Here is a 22,459-nt window from a genome sequence, read left to right as displayed (position 1 = left end):
AACAGAGTTAAACCATACTTTTGATTGAGCAGTTCTGAACACTCTTTCTGTAGAAAATGCAAGCGGACATTCCGAGCGCTAAGAGGGCAATGGTGGAAAAAGGAGTATCTTCAAATATAAACTACATAGAATCATTCTGTGAAACTTTTTTCTGTTCTGTGCATTCAACTAACAGAGTTGAACCTTACTTTTGATTGAGCCGTTCTGACACACGCTTTCTGTAGAAACTGCAAGTGGACATTCTGAGCGCTAGGAGGCCTATATTGGGAAAAAGAATATCTTCATATAAAAACTTCACAGAAGCATTCTGTGAAACTTCATTCTGATCTGTGCATTCAGCTAACATAGTTAAACCATACTTTTGATTGAGCAATTCTGAAACACTCTTTCCGTAGAAAATGCATGCGGACATCCCGGGCGCTAAGAGGGTAATAGTGGAAAAAGGAATATCTTCAAATATAAACCACACAGAAGAATTCCCTGTAACTTCCTTCTGTTCCGTGCATTCAACTAACAGTATTGAACCTTACTTTTGATTCAATAGTTCTGAAACAGTCTTTGTGTAGTTACTGCAATTGGACATTCTGAGCCCAAAAGTCCTATATTGGAAAAAGGAATATCTTCAAATTAAAAGTACACAGAAGAATTCTGTGAAACTTCTCTCTGATCTGTGCACACTACTAACAGAGTTAAACCATACTTTTGATTGAGCAGTTCTGAACACTCTTTCTGTAGAAAATGCAAGCGGACATTCCGAGCGCTAAGAGGGCAATAGTGGAAAAAGGAGTATCTTCAAATATAAACTACATAGAATCATTCTGTGAAACTTTTTTCTCTTCTGTGCATTCAACTAACAGAGTTAAACTTTACTTTTGATTGAGCCGTTCTGACACACGCTTTCTGTAGACACTGCAAGTGGACATTCTGAGCGCTTGGAGGCCTATATTGGGAGAAAGAATATCTTCAAATAAAAACTTCACAGAAGCATTCTGTGAAACTTCATTCTGATCTGTGCATTCAGCTAACATAGTTAAACCATACTTTTGATTGAGCAATTCTGAAACACTCTTTCTGTAGAAAATGCAAGTGGACATTCGGGGCGCTAAGAGGGTAATAGTGGAAAAAGGAATATCTTCAAATATAAACTACACAGAAGAATTCCCTGAAACTTCTTTCTGTTCCGTGCATTCAACTAACAGTATTGAACCTTACTTTTGATTCAATAGTTCTGAAACAGTCTTTGTGTAGTTACTGCAATTGGACATTCTGAGCCCAAAGAGTCCTATATTGGAGAAAGGAATATCTTCAAATTAAAAGTAAACAGAAGAATTCTGTGACACTTCTTTCGGATCTGTGCACACAACTAACAGAGTTAAAGCATACTTTTGATTGAGCAGTTCTGAACACTCTTTCTGTAGAAAATGCAAGTGGACATTCCGAGCGCTAAGAGGGCAATAGTGGAAAAAGGAGTATCTTCAAATATAAACTACACAGAATCATTCTGTGAAACTTTTTTCTGTTCTGTGCATTCAACTAACAGAGTTGAACCTTACTTTTGATTGAGTCGTTCTGACACACTCTTTCTGTAGAAACTGCAAGTGGACATTCTGAGCGCTAAGAGGCCTATATTGGGAAAAAGAATATCTTCAAATAAAAACTACACAGAAGCATTCTGTGAAACTTCTTCCTGATCTATGCATTCAGCTAACAGAATTAAAAGATACTTTTGATTGAGCAGTTCTAAAACACTCTTTCTGTAGAAAATGCACGTGGACATTCGGAGCGCTAAGATGGTAATAGTGGAAAAAGGAATATCTCCAAATAAAAACTACACAGAAGCATTCTCTGAAACTTCTTTTTGTTCTCTGCATTCAACTAACAGAGTTGAGCCTTACTTTTGAAGCAGCAGTTCTGAAACACTCTTTCTGTAGAAACTGCAAGTGGACATTCTGAGCGCTAAAAGGCCTATATTGGAAAAAGGAACATCTTCAACTAAAAACCACACAGAAGCATTATGTGAAACACCTTTCTGATCTGTGCATTCAGCTAACAGAGTTAAAACATACTTTTGCTTGAGCCGTTCTGAAACACTCTTTCTGTAGAAACTGCAATTGGCCATTCTGAGCCCTTAAGAGGCCTATATTGGGAAAAATAATATCTTCAAATAAAAACTTCACATTAGCATTCTGTGAAACTTCATTCTTATCTGTGCATTCAGCTAAGAGAGTTAAACCATACTTTTGATTGAGCAATTCCTAAACACTCTCTCTGTAGAAAATGCAAGTGGACATTCGGGGCGCTAAGAGGGTAATAGTTAAAAAAGGAATATCTTCAAATATAAACTACACAGAAGAATTATCTGAAACTTCTTCCTGTTCCGTGCATTCAACTAACAGTGTTGAACCTTACTTTTGATTGAATAGTTCTCAAACACTCTTTCTGTAGTTACTGCAATCGGACATTCTGGGCGCTAAGAGTCCTATATTGGAAATGGAATATCTTCCAATTAAAAGTACACAGAAGAATTCTGTGAAACTTCTTTCTGATCTGTGCACACAACAAACAGAGTTAAACCATACTTTTGATTGAGCAGTTCTGAAACACTCTTTCTGTAGAAAATGCAAGTGGACATTCGGCGTGCTAAGAGGGTAATAGTGAAAAAAGGAATATCTTCAAATATAAACTACACAGAAGCATTCTCTGAAACTTCTTTCTGGTCTGTGCATTCAACTAACAATGTTGAACCTTACTTTTGATGGAGCAGTTCTGAAAGACTCTTTCTGTAGATACTGCAATTGGAAATTCTGAGCGCTGAGAGTCCTATACTGGAAAAAGGAATATCTTCAAATAAAAACTACACAGAAGCATTCTGTGAAACTTCTTTCTGATTTGCCCATTGAACTAACTGAGTTAAACCACACTTTTAATTGAGCAATTCTGAACACCCTTTCTGTAGAAAATGCAAGTGTACATTCGGACCGCTAATAGGGTAATAGTGGAAAAAGGAATATATTCAAATATAAACTACACAGAGGCATTCTGTGAAACATCTTTCTGTTCCGTGTATTCAACTAACAGAGTTGAAACTTACTTTTGATTGAGCCGTTCTGAAACACTCTTTCTGTAGAAACTGCAATTGGTCATTCTGAGCCCTAAGAGTCCTATATTGGGAAAAATAATATCTTCAAATAAAAACTTCACAGAATCATTCTTTGAAACTTCATTCTGATCTGTTCATTCACCTAACAGAGTTAAAGCATACTTTTGATTGAGCAATTCTGAAACACTCTTTCTGTAGGAAATGCAAATGGACATTCGGGGCGATAAGAGGGTAATAGTGGAAAAAGGAATATCTTCAAATATAAACTACACAGAAGAATTCTCTGAAACTTCTTTCTGTTCTGTGCATTCAACTAACAGTGTTGAACCTTACTTTTGATTGAATAGTTCTGAAACAGTCTTTGTGTAGTTACTGCAATTGGACATTCTGAGCGCTAAGAGTCCTATAATGGAAAAAGGAATATCTACAAATTAAAAGTACACAGAAGAATTCTGTGAAACTTCTCTCTGATCTGTGCACACAACTAACAGAGTTAAACCATACTTTTGATTGAGCAGTTCTGAACACTCTTTCTGTAGAAAATGCAAGCGGACATTCGGAGCGCTAAGAGGGTAATAGTGGAAAAAGGAATATCTTCAAATATAAACTACATAGAATCATTCTGTGAAACTTTATTCTGTTCTGTGCATTCAACTAACAGAGTTGAACCTTACTTTTGATTGAGCCGTTCTGACACACGCTTTCTGTAGAAACTGCAAGTGGACATTCTGAGCGCTAGGAGGCCTATATTGGGAAAAAGAATATCTTCATATAAAAACTTCACAGAAGCATTCTGTGAAACTTCATTCTGATCTGTGCATTCAGCTAACATAGTTAAACCATACTTTTGATTGAGCAATTCTGAAACACTCCGTAGAAAATGCATGCGGACATCCCGGGCGCTAAGAGGGTAATAGTGGAAAAAGGAATATCTTCAAATATAAACCACACAGAAGAATTCCCTGTAACTTCCTTCTGTTCCGTGCATTCAACTAACAGTATTGAACCTTACTTTTGATTCAATAGTTCTGAAACAGTCTTTGTGTAGTTACTGCAATTGGACATTCTGAGCCCAAAAGTCCTATATTGGAAAAAGGAATATCTTCAAATTAAAAGTACACAGAAGAATTCTGTGAAACTTCTCTCTGATCTGTGCACACTACTAACAGAGTTAAACCATACTTTTGATTGAGCAGTTCTGAACACTCTTTCTGTAGAAAATGCAAGCGGACATTCCGAGCGCTAAGAGGGCAATAGTGGAAAAAGGAGTATCTTCAAATATAAACTACATAGAATCATTCTGTGAAACTTTTTTCTCTTCTGTGCATTCAACTAACAGAGTTAAACTTTACTTTTGATTGAGCCGTTCTGACACACGCTTTCTGTAGACACTGCAAGTGGACATTCTGAGCGCTTGGAGGCCTATATTGGGAGAAAGAATATCTTCAAATAAAAACTTCACAGAAGCATTCTGTGAAACTTCATTCTGATCTGTGCATTCAGCTAACATAGTTAAACCATACTTTTGATTGAGCAATTCTGAAACACTCTTTCTGTAGAAAATGCAAGTGGACATTCGGAGCGCTAAGATTTTAATAGTGGAAAAAGGAATATCTCCAAATAAAAACTACACAGAAGCATTCTCTGAAACTTCTTTTTGTTATCTGCATTCAACTAACAGAGTTGAGCCTTACTTTTGAAAGAGCAGTTCTGAAACACTCTTTCTGTAGAAACTGCAAGTGGACATTCTGAGCGCTAAAAGGCCTATATTGGAAAAAGGAACATCTTCAACTAAAAACCACACAGAAGCATTATGTGAAACACCTTTCTGATCTGTGCATTCAGCTAACAGAGTTAAAACATACTTTTGCTTGAGCCGTTCTGAAACACTCTTTCTGTAGAAACTGCAATTGGCCATTCTGAGCCCTTAAGAGGCCTATATTGGGAAAAATAATATCTTCAAATAAAAACTTCACATTAGCATTCTGTGAAACTTCATTCTTATCTGTGCATTCAGCTAAGAGAGTTAAACCATACTTTTGATTGAGCAATTCCTAAACACTCTCTCTGTAGAAAATGCAAGTGGACATTCGGGGCGCTAAGAGGGTAATAGTTAAAAAAGGAATATCTTCAAATATAAACTACACAGAAGAATTATCTGAAACTTCTTCCTGTTCCGTGCATTCAACTAACAGTGTTGAACCTTACTTTTGATGGAGCAGTTCTGAAAGACTCTTTCTGTAGATACTGCAATTGGAAATTCTGAGTGCTAAGAGTCCTATACTGGAAAAAGGAATATCTTCAAATAAAAACTACACAGAAGCATTCTGTGAAACTTCTTTCTGATTTGCCCATTGAACTGAGTTAAACCATACTTTTGATTGAGCAATTCTGAACACCCTTTCTGTAGAAAATGCAAGTGTACATTCGGACCGCTAATAGGGTAATAGTGGAAAAAGGAATATATTCAAATATAAACTACACAGAGGCATTCTGTGAAACATCTTTCTGTTCCGTGTATTCAACTAACAGAGTTGAACCTTACTTTTGATTGAGCCGTTCTGAAACACTCTTTCTGTAGAAACTGCAATTGGTCATTCTGAGCCTTAAGAGTCCTATATTTTGAAAAATAATATCTTCAAATAAAAACTTCACAGAATCATTCTGTGAAACTTCATTCTGATCTGTTCATTCACCTAACAGAGTTAAACCATACTTTTGATTGAGCAATTCTGAAACACTCTTTCTGTAGGAAATGCAAATGGACATTCGGGGCGCTAAGAGGGTAATAGTGGTAAAAGGAATATCTTCAAATATAAACTACACAGAAGAATTCCCTGAAACTTCTTTCTGTTCCGTGCATTCAACTAACAGTATTGAACCTTACTTTTGATTCAATAGTTCTGAAACAGTCTTTGTGTAGTTACTGCAATTGGACATTCTGAGCCCAAAAGTCCTATATTGGAAAAAGGAATATCTTCAAATTAAAAGTACACAGAAGAATTCTGTGAAACTTCTCTCTGATCTGTGCACACTACTAACAGAGTTAAACCATACTTTTGATTGAGCAGTTCTGAACACTCTTTCTGTAGAAAATGCAAGCGGACATTCCGAGCGCTAAGAGGGCAATAGTGGAAAAAGGAGTATCTTCAAATATAAACTACATAGAATCATTCTGTGAAACTTTTTTCTCTTCTGTGCATTCAACTAACAGAGTTAAACTTTACTTTTGATTGAGCCGTTCTGACACACGCTTTCTGTAGACACTGCAAGTGGACATTCTGAGCGCTTGGAGGCCTATATTGGGAGAAAGAATATCTTCAAATAAAAACTTCACAGAAGCATTCTGTGAAACTTCATTCTGATCTGTGCATTCAGCTAACATAGTTAAACCATACTTTTGATTGAGCAATTCTGAAACACTCTTTCTGTAGAAAATGCAAGTGGACATTCGGGGCGCTAAGAGGGTAATAGTGGAAAAAGGAATATCTTCAAATATAAACTACACAGAAGAATTCCCTGAAACTTCTTTCTGTTCCGTGCATTCAACTAACAGTATTGAACCTTACTTTTGATTCAATAGTTCTGAAACAGTCATTGTGTAGTTACTGCAATTGGACATTCTGAGCCCAAAGAGTCCTATATTGGAGAAAGGAATATCTTCAAATTAAAAGTAAACAGAAGAATTCTGTGACACTTCTTTCGGATCTGTGCACACAACTAACAGAGTTAAAGCATACTTTTGATTGAGCAGTTCTGAACACTCTTTCTGTAGAAAATGCAAGTGGACATTCCGAGCGCTAAGAGGGCAATAGTGGAAAAAGGAGTATCTTCAAATATAAACTACACAGAATCATTCTGTGAAACTTTTTTCTGTTCTGTGCATTCAACTAACAGAGTTGAACCTTACTTTTGATTGAGTCGTTCTGACACACTCTTTCTGTAGAAACTGCAAGTGGACATGCTGAGCGCTAAGAGGCCTATATTGGGAAAAAGAATATCTTCAAATAAAAACTACACAGAAGCATTCTGTGAAACTTCTTCCTGATCTGTGCATTCAGCTAACAGAATTAAAAGATACTTTTGATTGAGCAGTTCTAAAACACTCTTTCTGTAGAAAATGCACGTGGACATTCGGAGCGCTAAGATGGTAATAGTGGAAAAAGGAATATCTCCAAATAAAAACTACACAGAAGCATTCTCTGAAACTTCTTTTTGTTATCTGCATTCAACTAACAGAGTTGAGCCTTACTTTTGAAAGAGCAGTTCTGAAACACTCTTTCTGTAGAAACTGCAAGTGGACATTCTGAGCGCTAAAAGGCCTATATTGGAAAAAGGAACATCTTCAACTAAAAACCACACAGAAGCATTATGTGAAACACCTTTCTGATCTGTGCATTCAGCTAACAGAGTTAAAACATACTTTTGCTTGAGCCGTTCTGAAACACTCTTTCTGTAGAAACTGCAATTGGCCATTCTGAGCCCTTAAGAGGCCTATATTGGGAAAAATAATATCTTCAAATAAAAACTTCACATTAGCATTCTGTGAAACTTCATTCTTATCTGTGCATTCAGCTAAGAGAGTTAAACCATACTTTTGATTGAGCAATTCCTAAACACTCTCTCTGTAGAAAATGCAAGTGGACATTCGGGGCGCTAAGAGGGTAATAGTTAAAAAAGGAATATCTTCAAATATAAACTACACAGAAGAATTATCTGAAACTTCTTCCTGTTCCGTGCATTCAACTAACAGTGTTGAACCTTACTTTTGATTGAATAGTTCTCAAACACTCTTTCTGTAGTTACTGCAATCGGACATTCTGGGCGCTAAGAGTCCTATATTGGAAATGGAATATCTTCCAATTAAAAGTACACAGAAGAATTCTGTGAAACTTCTTTCTGATCTGTGCACACAACAAACAGAGTTAAACCATACTTTTGATTGAGCAGTTCTGAAACACTCTTTCTGTAGAAAATGCAAGTGGACATTCGGCGTGCTAAGAGGGTAATAGTGAAAAAAGGAATATCTTCAAATATAAACTACACAGAAGCATTCTCTGAAACTTCTTTCTGGTCTGTGCATTCAACTAACAATGTTGAACCTTACTTTTGATGGAGCAGTTCTGAAAGACTCTTTCTGTAGATACTGCAATTGGAAATTCTGAGCGCTGAGAGTCCTATACTGGAAAAAGGAATATCTTCAAATAAAAACTACACAGAAGCATTCTGTGAAACTTCTTTCTGATTTGCCCATTGAACTAACTGAGTTAAACCACACTTTTAATTGAGCAATTCTGAACACCCTTTCTGTAGAAAATGCAAGTGTACATTCGGACCGCTAATAGGGTAATAGTGGAAAAAGGAATATATTCAAATATAAACTACACAGAGGCATTCTGTGAAACATCTTTCTGTTCCGTGTATTCAACTAACAGAGTTGAAACTTACTTTTGATTGAGCCGTTCTGAAACACTCTTTCTGTAGAAACTGCAATTGGTCATTCTGAGCCCTAAGAGTCCTATATTGGGAAAAATAATATCTTCAAATAAAAACTTCACAGAATCATTCTTTGAAACTTCATTCTGATCTGTTCATTCACCTAACAGAGTTAAAGCATACTTTTGATTGAGCAATTCTGAAACACTCTTTCTGTAGGAAATGCAAATGGACATTCGGGGCGATAAGAGGGTAATAGTGGAAAAAGGAATATCTTCAAATATAAACTACACAGAAGAATTCTCTGAAACTTCTTTCTGTTCTGTGCATTCAACTAACAGTGTTGAACCTTACTTTTGATTGAATAGTTCTGAAACAGTCTTTGTGTAGTTACTGCAATTGGACATTCTGAGCGCTAAGAGTCCTATAATGGACAAAGGAATATCTACAAATTAAAAGTACACAGAAGAATTCTGTGAAACTTCTCTCTGATCTGTGCACACAACTAACAGAGTTAAACCATACTTTTGATTGAGCAGTTCTGAACACTCTTTCTGTAGAAAATGCAAGCGGACATTCGGAGCGCTAAGAGGGTAATAGTGGAAAAAGGAATATCTTCAATTATAAACTACATAGAATCATTCTGTGAAACTTTATTCTGTTCTGTGCATTCAACTAACAGAGTTGAACCTTACTTTTGATTGAGCCGTTCTGACACACGCTTTCTGTAGAAACTGCAAGTGGACATTCTGAGCGCTAGGAGGCCTATATTGGGAAAAAGAATATCTTCATATAAAAACTTCACAGAAGCATTCTGTGAAACTTCATTCTGATCTGTGCATTCAGCTAACATAGTTAAACCATACTTTTGATTGAGCAATTCTGAAACACTCCGTAGAAAATGCATGCGGACATCCCGGGCGCTAAGAGGGTAATAGTGGAAAAAGGAATATCTTCAAATATAAACCACACAGAAGAATTCCCTGTAACTTCCTTCTGTTCCGTGCATTCAACTAACAGTATTGAACCTTACTTTTGATTCAATAGTTCTGAAACAGTCTTTGTGTAGTTACTGCAATTGGACATTCTGAGCCCAAAAGTCCTATATTGGAAAAAGGAATATCTTCAAATTAAAAGTACACAGAAGAATTCTGTGAAACTTCTCTCTGATCTGTGCACACTACTAACAGAGTTAAACCATACTTTTGATTGAGCAGTTCTGAACACTCTTTCTGTAGAAAATGCAAGCGGACGTTCCGAGCGCTAAGAGGGCAATAGTGGAAAAAGGAGTATCTTCAAATATAAACTACATAGAATCATTCTGTGAAACTTTTTTCTCTTCTGTGCATTCAACTAACAGAGTTAAACTTTACTTTTGATTGAGCCGTTCTGACACACGCTTTCTGTAGACACTGCAAGTGGACATTCTGAGCGCTTGGAGGCCTATATTGGGAGAAAGAATATCTTCAAATAAAAACTTCACAGAAGCATTCTGTGAAACTTCATTCTGATCTGTGCATTCAGCTAACATAGTTAAACCATACTTTTGATTGAGCAATTCTGAAACACTCTTTCTGTAGAAAATGCAAGTGGACATTCGGAGCGCTAAGATTTTAATAGTGGAAAAAGGAATATCTCCAAATAAAAACTACACAGAAGCATTCTCTGAAACTTCTTTTTGTTATCTGCATTCAACTAACAGAGTTGAGCCTTACTTTTGAAAGAGCAGTTCTGAAACACTCTTTCTGTAGAAACTGCAAGTGGACATTCTGAGCGCTAAAAGGCCTATATTGGAAAAAGGAACATCTTCAACTAAAAACCACACAGAAGCATTATGTGAAACACCTTTCTGATCTGTGCATTCAGCTAACAGAGTTAAAACATACTTTTGCTTGAGCCGTTCTGAAACACTCTTTCTGTAGAAACTGCAATTGGCCATTCTGAGCCCTTAAGAGGCCTATATTGGGAAAAATAATATCTTCAAATAAAAACTTCACATTAGCATTCTGTGAAACTTCATTCTTATCTGTGCATTCAGCTAAGAGAGTTAAACCATACTTTTGATTGAGCAATTCCTAAACACTCTCTCTGTAGAAAATGCAAGTGGACATTCGGGGCGCTAAGAGGGTAATAGTTAAAAAAGGAATATCTTCAAATATAAACTACACAGAAGAATTATCTGAAACTTCTTCCTGTTCCGTGCATTCAACTAACAGTGTTGAACCTTACTTTTGATGGAGCAGTTCTGAAAGACTCTTTCTGTAGATACTGCAATTGGAAATTCTGAGTGCTAAGAGTCCTATACTGGAAAAAGGAATATCTTCAAATAAAAACTACACAGAAGCATTCTGTGAAACTTCTTTCTGATTTGCCCATTGAACTGAGTTAAACCATACTTTTGATTGAGCAATTCTGAACACCCTTTCTGTAGAAAATGCAAGTGTACATTCGGACCGCTAATAGGGTAATAGTGGAAAAAGGAATATATTCAAATATAAACTACACAGAGGCATTCTGTGAAACATCTTTCTGTTCCGTGTATTCAACTAACAGAGTTGAACCTTACTTTTGATTGAGCCGTTCTGAAACACTCTTTCTGTAGAAACTGCAATTGGTCATTCTGAGCCTTAAGAGTCCTATATTTTGAAAAATAATATCTTCAAATAAAAACTTCACAGAATCATTCTGTGAAACTTCATTCTGATCTGTTCATTCACCTAACAGAGTTAAACCATACTTTTGATTGAGCAATTCTGAAACACTCTTTCTGTAGGAAATGCAAATGGACATTCGGGGCGCTAAGAGGGTAATAGTGGTAAAAGGAATATCTTCAAATATAAACTACACAGAAGAATTCCCTGAAACTTCTTTCTGTTCCGTGCATTCAACTAACAGTATTGAACCTTACTTTTGATTGAATAGTTCTGAAACAGTCTTTGTGTAGTTACTGCAATTGGACATTCTGAGCCCAAAAGTCCTATATTGGAAAAAGGAATATCTTCAAATTAAAAGTACACAGAAGAATTCTGTGAAACTTCTCTCTGATCTGTGCACACTACTAACAGAGTTAAACCATACTTTTGATTGAGCAGTTCTGAACACTCTTTCTGTAGAAAATGCAAGCGGACATTCCGAGCGCTAAGAGGGCAATAGTGGAAAAAGGAGTATCTTCAAATATAAACTACATAGAATCATTCTGTGAAACTTTTTTCTCTTCTGTGCATTCAACTAACAGAGTTAAACTTTACTTTTGATTGAGCCGTTCTGACACACGCTTTCTGTAGACACTGCAAGTGGACATTCTGAGCGCTTGGAGGCCTATATTGGGAGAAAGAATATCTTCAAATAAAAACTTCACAGAAGCATTCTGTGAAACTTCATTCTGATCTGTGCATTCAGCTAACATAGTTAAACCATACTTTTGATTGAGCAATTCTGAAACACTCTTTCTGTAGAAAATGCAAGTGGACATTCGGGGCGCTAAGAGGGTAATAGTGGAAAAAGGAATATCTTCAAATATAAACTACACAGAAGAATTCCCTGAAACTTCTTTCTGTTCCGTGCATTCAACTAACAGTATTGAACCTTACTTTTGATTCAATAGTTCTGAAACAGTCATTGTGTAGTTACTGCAATTGGACATTCTGAGCCCAAAGAGTCCTATATTGGAGAAAGGAATATCTTCAAATTAAAAGTAAACAGAAGAATTCTGTGACACTTCTTTCGGATCTGTGCACACAACTAACAGAGTTAAAGCATACTTTTGATTGAGCAGTTCTGAACACTCTTTCTGTAGAAAATGCAAGTGGACATTCCGAGCGCTAAGAGGGCAATAGTGGAAAAAGGAGTATCTTCAAATATAAACTACACAGAATCATTCTGTGAAACTTTTTTCTGTTCTGTGCATTCAACTAACAGAGTTGAACCTTACTTTTGATTGAGTCGTTCTGACACACTCTTTCTGTAGAAACTGCAAGTGGACATTCTGAGCGCTAAGAGGCCTATATTGGGAAAAAGAATATCTTCAAATAAAAACTACACAGAAGCATTCTGTGAAACTTCTTCCTGATCTGTGCATTCAGCTAACAGAATTAAAAGATACTTTTGATTGAGCAGTTCTAAAACACTCTTTCTGTAGAAAATGCACGTGGACATTCGGAGCGCTAAGATGGTAATAGTGGAAAAAGGAATATCTCCAAATAAAAACTACACAGAAGCATTCTCTGAAACTTCTTTTTGTTATCTGCATTCAACTAACAGAGTTGAGCCTTACTTTTGAAAGAGCAGTTCTGAAACACTCTTTCTGTAGAAACTGCAAGTGGACATTCTGAGCGCTAAAAGGCCTATATTGGAAAAAGGAACATCTTCAACTAAAAACCACACAGAAGCATTATGTGAAACACCTTTCTGATCTGTGCATTCAGCTAACAGAGTTAAAACATACTTTTGCTTGAGCCGTTCTGAAACACTCTTTCTGTAGAAACTGCAATTGGCCATTCTGAGCCCTTAAGAGGCCTATATTGGGAAAAATAATATCTTCAAATAAAAACTTCACATTAGCATTCTGTGAAACTTCATTCTTATCTGTGCATTCAGCTAAGAGAGTTAAACCATACTTTTGATTGAGCAATTCCTAAACACTCTCTCTGTAGAAAATGCAAGTGGACATTCGGGGCGCTAAGAGGGTAATAGTTAAAAAAGGAATATCTTCAAATATAAACTACACAGAAGAATTATCTGAAACTTCTTCCTGTTCCGTGCATTCAACTAACAGTGTTGAACCTTACTTTTGATTGAATAGTTCTCAAACACTCTTTCTGTAGTTACTGCAATCGGACATTCTGGGCGCTAAGAGTCCTATATTGGAAATGGAATATCTTCCAATTAAAAGTACACAGAAGAATTCTGTGAAACTTCTTTCTGATCTGTGCACACAACAAACAGAGTTAAACCATACTTTTGATTGAGCAGTTCTGAAACACTCTTTCTGTAGAAAATGCAAGTGGACATTCGGCGTGCTAAGAGGGTAATAGTGAAAAAAGGAATATCTTCAAATATAAACTACACAGAAGCATTCTCTGAAACTTCTTTCTGGTCTGTGCATTCAACTAACAATGTTGAACCTTACTTTTGATGGAGCAGTTCTGAAAGACTCTTTCTGTAGATACTGCAATTGGAAATTCTGAGCGCTGAGAGTCCTATACTGGAAAAAGGAATATCTTCAAATAAAAACTACACAGAAGCATTCTGTGAAACTTCTTTCTGATTTGCCCATTGAACTAACTGAGTTAAACCACACTTTTAATTGAGCAATTCTGAACACCCTTTCTGTAGAAAATGCAAGTGTACATTCGGACCGCTAATAGGGTAATAGTGGAAAAAGGAATATATTCAAATATAAACTACACAGAGGCATTCTGTGAAACATCTTTCTGTTCCGTGTATTCAACTAACAGAGTTGAAACTTACTTTTGATTGAGCCGTTCTGAAACACTCTTTCTGTAGAAACTGCAATTGGTCATTCTGAGCCCTAAGAGTCCTATATTGGGAAAAATAATATCTTCAAATAAAAACTTCACAGAATCATTCTTTGAAACTTCATTCTGATCTGTTCATTCACCTAACAGAGTTAAAGCATACTTTTGATTGAGCAATTCTGAAACACTCTTTCTGTAGGAAATGCAAATGGACATTCGGGGCGATAAGAGGGTAATAGTGGAAAAAGGAATATCTTCAAATATAAACTACACAGAAGAATTCTCTGAAACTTCTTTCTGTTCTGTGCATTCAACTAACAGTGTTGAACCTTACTTTTGATTGAATAGTTCTGAAACAGTCTTTGTGTAGTTACTGCAATTGGACATTCTGAGCGCTAAGAGTCCTATAATGGACAAAGGAATATCTACAAATTAAAAGTACACAGAAGAATTCTGTGAAACTTCTCTCTGATCTGTGCACACAACTAACAGAGTTAAACCATACTTTTGATTGAGCAGTTCTGAACACTCTTTCTGTAGAAAATGCAAGCGGACATTCGGAGCGCTAAGAGGGTAATAGTGGAAAAAGGAATATCTTCAATTATAAACTACATAGAATCATTCTGTGAAACTTTATTCTGTTCTGTGCATTCAACTAACAGAGTTGAACCTTACTTTTGATTGAGCCGTTCTGACACACGCTTTCTGTAGAAACTGCAAGTGGACATTCTGAGCGCTAGGAGGCCTATATTGGGAAAAAGAATATCTTCATATAAAAACTTCACAGAAGCATTCTGTGAAACTTCATTCTGATCTGTGCATTCAGCTAACATAGTTAAACCATACTTTTGATTGAGCAATTCTGAAACACTCCGTAGAAAATGCATGCGGACATCCCGGGCGCTAAGAGGGTAATAGTGGAAAAAGGAATATCTTCAAATATAAACCACACAGAAGAATTCCCTGTAACTTCCTTCTGTTCCGTGCATTCAACTAACAGTATTGAACCTTACTTTTGATTCAATAGTTCTGAAACAGTCTTTGTGTAGTTACTGCAATTGGACATTCTGAGCCCAAAAGTCCTATATTGGAAAAAGGAATATCTTCAAATTAAAAGTACACAGAAGAATTCTGTGAAACTTCTCTCTGATCTGTGCACACTACTAACAGAGTTAAACCATACTTTTGATTGAGCAGTTCTGAACACTCTTTCTGTAGAAAATGCAAGCGGACGTTCCGAGCGCTAAGAGGGCAATAGTGGAAAAAGGAGTATCTTCAAATATAAACTACATAGAATCATTCTGTGAAACTTTTTTCTCTTCTGTGCATTCAACTAACAGAGTTAAACTTTACTTTTGATTGAGCCGTTCTGACACACGCTTTCTGTAGACACTGCAAGTGGACATTCTGAGCGCTTGGAGGCCTATATTGGGAGAAAGAATATCTTCAAATAAAAACTTCACAGAAGCATTCTGTGAAACTTCATTCTGATCTGTGCATTCAGCTAACATAGTTAAACCATACTTTTGATTGAGCAATTCTGAAACACTCTTTCTGTAGAAAATGCAAGTGGACATTCGGAGCGCTAAGATTTTAATAGTGGAAAAAGGAATATCTCCAAATAAAAACTACACAGAAGCATTCTCTGAAACTTCTTTTTGTTATCTGCATTCAACTAACAGAGTTGAGCCTTACTTTTGAAAGAGCAGTTCTGAAACACTCTTTCTGTAGAAACTGCAAGTGGACATTCTGAGCGCTAAAAGGCCTATATTGGAAAAAGGAACATCTTCAACTAAAAACCACACAGAAGCATTATGTGAAACACCTTTCTGATCTGTGCATTCAGCTAACAGAGTTAAAACATACTTTTGCTTGAGCCGTTCTGAAACACTCTTTCTGTAGAAACTGCAATTGGCCATTCTGAGCCCTTAAGAGGCCTATATTGGGAAAAATAATATCTTCAAATAAAAACTTCACATTAGCATTCTGTGAAACTTCATTCTTATCTGTGCATTCAGCTAAGAGAGTTAAACCATACTTTTGATTGAGCAATTCCTAAACACTCTCTCTGTAGAAAATGCAAGTGGACATTCGGGGCGCTAAGAGGGTAATAGTTAAAAAAGGAATATCTTCAAATATAAACTACACAGAAGAATTATCTGAAACTTCTTCCTGTTCCGTGCATTCAACTAACAGTGTTGAACCTTACTTTTGATGGAGCAGTTCTGAAAGACTCTTTCTGTAGATACTGCAATTGGAAATTCTGAGTGCTAAGAGTCCTATACTGGAAAAAGGAATATCTTCAAATAAAAACTACACAGAAGCATTCTGTGAAACTTCTTTCTGATTTGCCCATTGAACTGAGTTAAACCATACTTTTGATTGAGCAATTCTGAACACCCTTTCTGTAGAAAATGCAAGTGTACATTCGGACCGCTAATAGGGTAATAGTGGAAAAAGGAATATATTCAAATATAAACTACACAGAGGCATTCTGTGAAACATCTTTCTGTTCCGTGTATTCAACTAACAGAGTTGAACCTTACTTTTGATTGAGCCGTTCTGAAACACTCTTTCTGTAGAAACTGCAATTGGTCATTCTGAGCCTTAAGAGTCCTATATTTTGAAAAATAATATCTTCAAATAAAAACTTCACAGAATCATTCTGTGAAACTTCATTCTGATCTGTTCATTCACCTAACAGAGTTAAACCATACTTTTGATTGAGCAATTCTGAAACACTCTTTCTGTAGGAAATGCAAATGGACATTCGGGGCGCTAAGAGGGTAATAGTGGTAAAAGGAATATCTTCAAATATAAACTACACAGAAGAATTCCCTGAAACTTCTTTCTGTTCCGTGCATTCAACTAACAGTATTGAACCTTACTTTTGATTCAATAGTTCTGAAACAGTCTTTGTGTAGTTACTGCAATTGGACATTCTGAGCCCAAAAGTCCTATATTGGAAAAAGGAATATCTTCAAATTAAAAGTACACAGAAGAATTCTGTGAAACTTCTCTCTGATCTGTGCACACTACTAACAGAGTTAAACCATACTTTTGATTGAGCAGTTCTGAACACTCTTTCTGTAGAAAATGCAAGCGGACATTCCGAGCGCTAAGAGGGCAATAGTGGAAAAAGGAGTATCTTCAAATATAAACTACATAGAATCATTCTGTGAAACTTTTTTCTCTTCTGTGCATTCAACTAACAGAGTTAAACTTTACTTTTGATTGAGCCGTTCTGACACACGCTTTCTGTAGACACTGCAAGTGGACATTCTGAGCGCTTGGAGGCCTATATTGGGAGAAAGAATATCTTCAAATAAAAACTTCACAGAAGCATTCTGTGAAACTTCATTCTGATCTGTGCATTCAGCTAACATAGTTAAACCATACTTTTGATTGAGCAATTCTGAAACACTCTTTCTGTAGAAAATGCAAGTGGACATTCGGGGCGCTAAGAGGGTAATAGTGGAAAAAGGAATATCTTCAAATATAAACTACACAGAAGAATTCCCTGAAACTTCTTTCTGTTCCGTGCATTCAACTAACAGTATTGAACCTTACTTTTGATTCAATAGTTCTGAAACAGTCATTGTGTAGTTACTGCAATTGGACATTCTGAGCCCAAAGAGTCCTATATTGGAGAAAGGAATATCTTCAAATTAAAAGTAAACAGAAGAATTCTGTGACACTTCTTTCGGATCTGTGCACACAACTAACAGAGTTAAAGCATACTTTTGATTGAGCAGTTCTGAACACTCTTTCTGTAGAAAATGCAAGTGGACATTCCGAGCGCTAAGAGGGCAATAGTGGAAAAAGGAGTATCTTCAAATATAAACTACACAGAATCATTCTGTGAAACTTTTTTCTGTTCTGTGCATTCAACTAACAGAGTTGAACCTTACTTTTGATTGAGTCGTTCTGACACACTCTTTCTGTAGAAACTGCAAGTGGACATTCTGAGCGCTAAGAGGCCTATATTGGGAAAAAGAATATCTTCAAATAAAAACTACACAGAAGCATTCTGTGAAACTTCTTCCTGATCTGTGCATTCAGCTAACAGAATTAAAAGATACTTTTGATTGAGCAGTTCTAAAACACTCTTTCTGTAGAAAATGCACGTGGACATTCGGAGCGCTAAGATGGTAATAGTGGAAAAAGGAATATCTCCAAATAAAAACTACACAGAAGCATTCTCTGAAACTTCTTTTTGTTATCTGCATTCAACTAACAGAGTTGAGCCTTACTTTTGAAAGAGCAGTTCTGAAACACTCTTTCTGTAGAAACTGCAAGTGGACATTCTGAGCGCTAAAAGGCCTATATTGGAAAAAGGAACATCTTCAACTAAAAACCACACAGAAGCATTATGTGAAACACCTTTCTGATCTGTGCATTCAGCTAACAGAGTTAAAACATACTTTTGCTTGAGCCGTTCTGAAACACTCTTTCTGTAGAAACTGCAATTGGCCATTCTGAGCCCTTAAGAGGCCTATATTGGGAAAAATAATATCTTCAAATAAAAACTTCACATTAGCATTCTGTGAAACTTCATTCTTATCTGTGCATTCAGCTAAGAGAGTTAAACCATACTTTTGATTGAGCAATTCCTAAACACTCTCTCTGTAGAAAATGCAAGTGGACATTCGGGGCGCTAAGAGGGTAATAGTTAAAAAAGGAATATCTTCAAATATAAACTACACAGAAGAATTATCTGAAACTTCTTCCTGTTCCGTGCATTCAACTAACAGTGTTGAACCTTACTTTTGATTGAATAGTTCTCAAACACTCTTTCTGTAGTTACTGCAATCGGACATTCTGGGCGCTAAGAGTCCTATATTGGAAATGGAATATCTTCCAATTAAAAGTACACAGAAGAATTCTGTGAAACTTCTTTCTGATCTGTGCACACAACAAACAGAGTTAAACCATACTTTTGATTGAGCAGTTCTGAAACACTCTTTCTGTAGAAAATGCAAGTGGACATTCGGCGTGCTAAGAGGGTAATAGTGAAAAAAGGAATATCTTCAAATATAAACTACACAGAAGCATTCTCTGAAACTTCTTTCTGGTCTGTGCATTCAACTAACAATGTTGAACCTTACTTTTGATGGAGCAGTTCTGAAAGACTCTTTCTGTAGATACTGCAATTGGAAATTCTGAGCGCTGAGAGTCCTATACTGGAAAAAGGAATATCTTCAAATAAAAACTACACAGAAGCATTCTGTGAAACTTCTTTCTGATTTGCCCATTGAACTAACTGAGTTAAACCACACTTTTAATTGAGCAATTCTGAACACCCTTTCTGTAGAAAATGCAAGTGTACATTCGGACCGCTAATAGGGTAATAGTGGAAAAAGGAATATATTCAAATATAAACTACACAGAGGCATTCTGTGAAACATCTTTCTGTTCCGTGTATTCAACTAACAGAGTTGAAACTTACTTTTGATTGAGCCGTTCTGAAACACTCTTTCTGTAGAAACTGCAATTGGTCATTCTGAGCCCTAAGAGTCCTATATTGGGAAAAATAATATCTTCAAATAAAAACTTCACAGAATCATTCTTTGAAACTTCATTCTGATCTGTTCATTCACCTAACAGAGTTAAAGCATACTTTTGATTGAGCAATTCTGAAACACTCTTTCTGTAGGAAATGCAAATGGACATTCGGGGCGATAAGAGGGTAATAGTGGAAAAAGGAATATCTTCAAATATAAACTACACAGAAGAATTCTCTGAAACTTCTTTCTGTTCTGTGCATTCAACTAACAGTGTTGAACCTTACTTTTGATTGAATAGTTCTGAAACAGTCTTTGTGTAGTTACTGCAATTGGACATTCTGAGCGCTAAGAGTCCTATAATGGACAAAGGAATATCTACAAATTAAAAGTACACAGAAGAATTCTGTGAAACTTCTCTCTGATCTGTGCACACAACTAACAGAGTTAAACCATACTTTTGATTGAGCAGTTCTGAACACTCTTTCTGTAGAAAATGCAAGCGGACATTCGGAGCGCTAAGAGGGTAATAGTGGAAAAAGGAATATCTTCAATTATAAACTACATAGAATCATTCTGTGAAACTTTTTTCTCTTCTGTGCATTCAACAGAGTTGTACCTTACTTTTGATTGAGCCGTTCTGACACACGCTTTCTGTAGAAACTGCAAGTGGACATTCTGAGCGCTAGGAGGCCTATATTGGGAAAAAGAATATTTTCAAATAAAAACTTCACAGAAGCATTCTGTGAAACTTCATTCTGATCTGTGCATTCATCTAACATAGTTAAACCATACTTTTGATTGAGCAATTCTGAAACACTCTTTTTGTAGAAAATGCAAGTGGACATTCGGGGCGCTAAGAGGGTAATAGTGGAAAAAGGAATATCTTCAAATATAAACCACACAGAAGAATTCCCTGAAACTTCTTTCTGTTCCGTGCATTCAACTAACAGTATTGAACCTTACTTTTGATTCAATAGTTCTGAAACAGTCTTTGTGTAGTTACTGCAATTGGACATTCTGAGCCCAAAAGTCCTATATTGGAAAAAGGAATATCTTCAAATTAAAAGTACACAGAAGAATTCTGTGAAACTTCTCTCTCATCTGTGCACACTACTAACAGAGTTAAACCATACTTTTGATTGAGCAGTTCTGAACACTCTTTCTGTAGAAAATGCAAGCGGACATTCCGAGCGCTAAGAGGGCAATAGTGGAAAAAGGAGTATCTTCAAATGTAAACTACATAGAATCATTCTGTGAAACTTTTTTCTCTTCTGTGCATTCAACTAACAGAGTTAAACTTTACTTTTGATTGAGCCGTTCTGACACACGCTTTCTGTAGACACTGCAAGTGGACATTCTGAGCGCTAAGAGGCCTATATTGGGAAAAAGAATATCTTCAAATAAAAACTACACAGAAGCATTCTGTGAAACTTCTTCCTGATCTGTGCATTCAGCTAACAGAATTAAAAGATACTTTTGATTGAGCAGTTCTAAAACACTCTTTCTGTAGAAAATGCACGTGGACATTCGGAGCGCTAAGATGGTAATAGTGGAAAAAGGAATATCTCCAAATAAAAACTACACAGAAGCATTCTCTGAAACTTCTTTTTGTTATCTGCATTCAACTAACAGAGTTGAGCCTTACTTTTGAAAGAGCAGTTCTGAAACACTCTTTCTGTAGAAACTGCAAGTGGACATTCTGAGCGCTAAAAGGCCTATATTGGAAAAAGGAACATCTTCAACTAAAAACCACACAGAAGCATTATGTGAAACACCTTTCTGATCTGTGCATTCAGCTAACAGAGTTAAAACATTCTTTTTGCTTGAGCCGTTCTGAAACACTCTTTCTGTAGAAACTGCAATTGGCCATTCTGAGCCCTTAAGAGGCCTATATTGGGAAAAATAATATCTTCAAATAAAAACTTCACATTAGCATTCTGTGAAACTTCATTCTTATCTGTGCATTCAGCTAAGAGAGGTAAACCATACTTTTGATTGAGCAATTCCTAAACACTCTCTCTGTAGAAAATGCAAGTGGACATTCGGGGCGCTAAGAGGGTAATAGTTAAAAAAGGAATATCTTCAAATATAAACTACACAGAAGAATTATCTGAAACTTCTTCCTGTTCCGTGCATTCAACTAACAGTGTTGAACCTTACTTTTGATTGAATAGTTCTCAAACACTCTTTCTGTAGTTACTGCAATCGGACATTCTGGGCGCTAAGAGTCCTATATTGGAAATGGGATATCTTCCAATTAAAAGTACACAGAAGAATTCTGTGAAACTTCTTTCTGATCTGTGCACACAACAAACAGAGTTAAACCATACTTTTGATTGAGCAATTCTGAAACACTCTTTTTGTAGAAAATGCAAGTGGACATTCGGGGCGCTAAGAGGGTAATAGTGGAAAAAGGAATATCTTCAAATATAAACCACACAGAAGAATTCCCTGAAACTTCTTTCTGTTCCGTGCATTCAACTAACAGTATTGAACCTTACTTTTGATTCAATAGTTCTGAAACAGTCTTTGTGTAGTTACTGCAATTGGACATTCTGAGCCCAAAAGTCCTATATTGGAAAAAGGAATATCTTCAAATTAAAAGTACACAGAAGAATTCTGTGAAACTTCTCTCTGATCTGTGCACACTACTAACAGAGTTAAACCATACTTTTGATTGAGCAGTTCTGAACACTCTTTCTGTAGAAAATGCAAGCGGACATTCCGAGCGCTAAGAGGGCAATAGTGGAAAAAGGAGTATCTTCAAATATAAACTACATAGAATCATTCTGTGAAACTTTTTTCTCTTCTGTGCATTCAACTAACAGAGTTAAACTTTACTTTTGATTGAGCCGTTCTGACACACGCTTTCTGTAGACACTGCAAGTGGACATTCTGAGCGCTTGGAGGCCTATATTGGGAGAAAGAATATCTTCAAA

Source organism: Symphalangus syndactylus, chromosome 1 (assembly GCF_028878055.3).
Source record: "Symphalangus syndactylus isolate Jambi chromosome 1, NHGRI_mSymSyn1-v2.1_pri, whole genome shotgun sequence".
Classification (NCBI taxonomy): Eukaryota; Metazoa; Chordata; class Mammalia; order Primates; family Hylobatidae; genus Symphalangus; species Symphalangus syndactylus.
Note: the sequence above shows the minus strand (reverse complement) of the source record.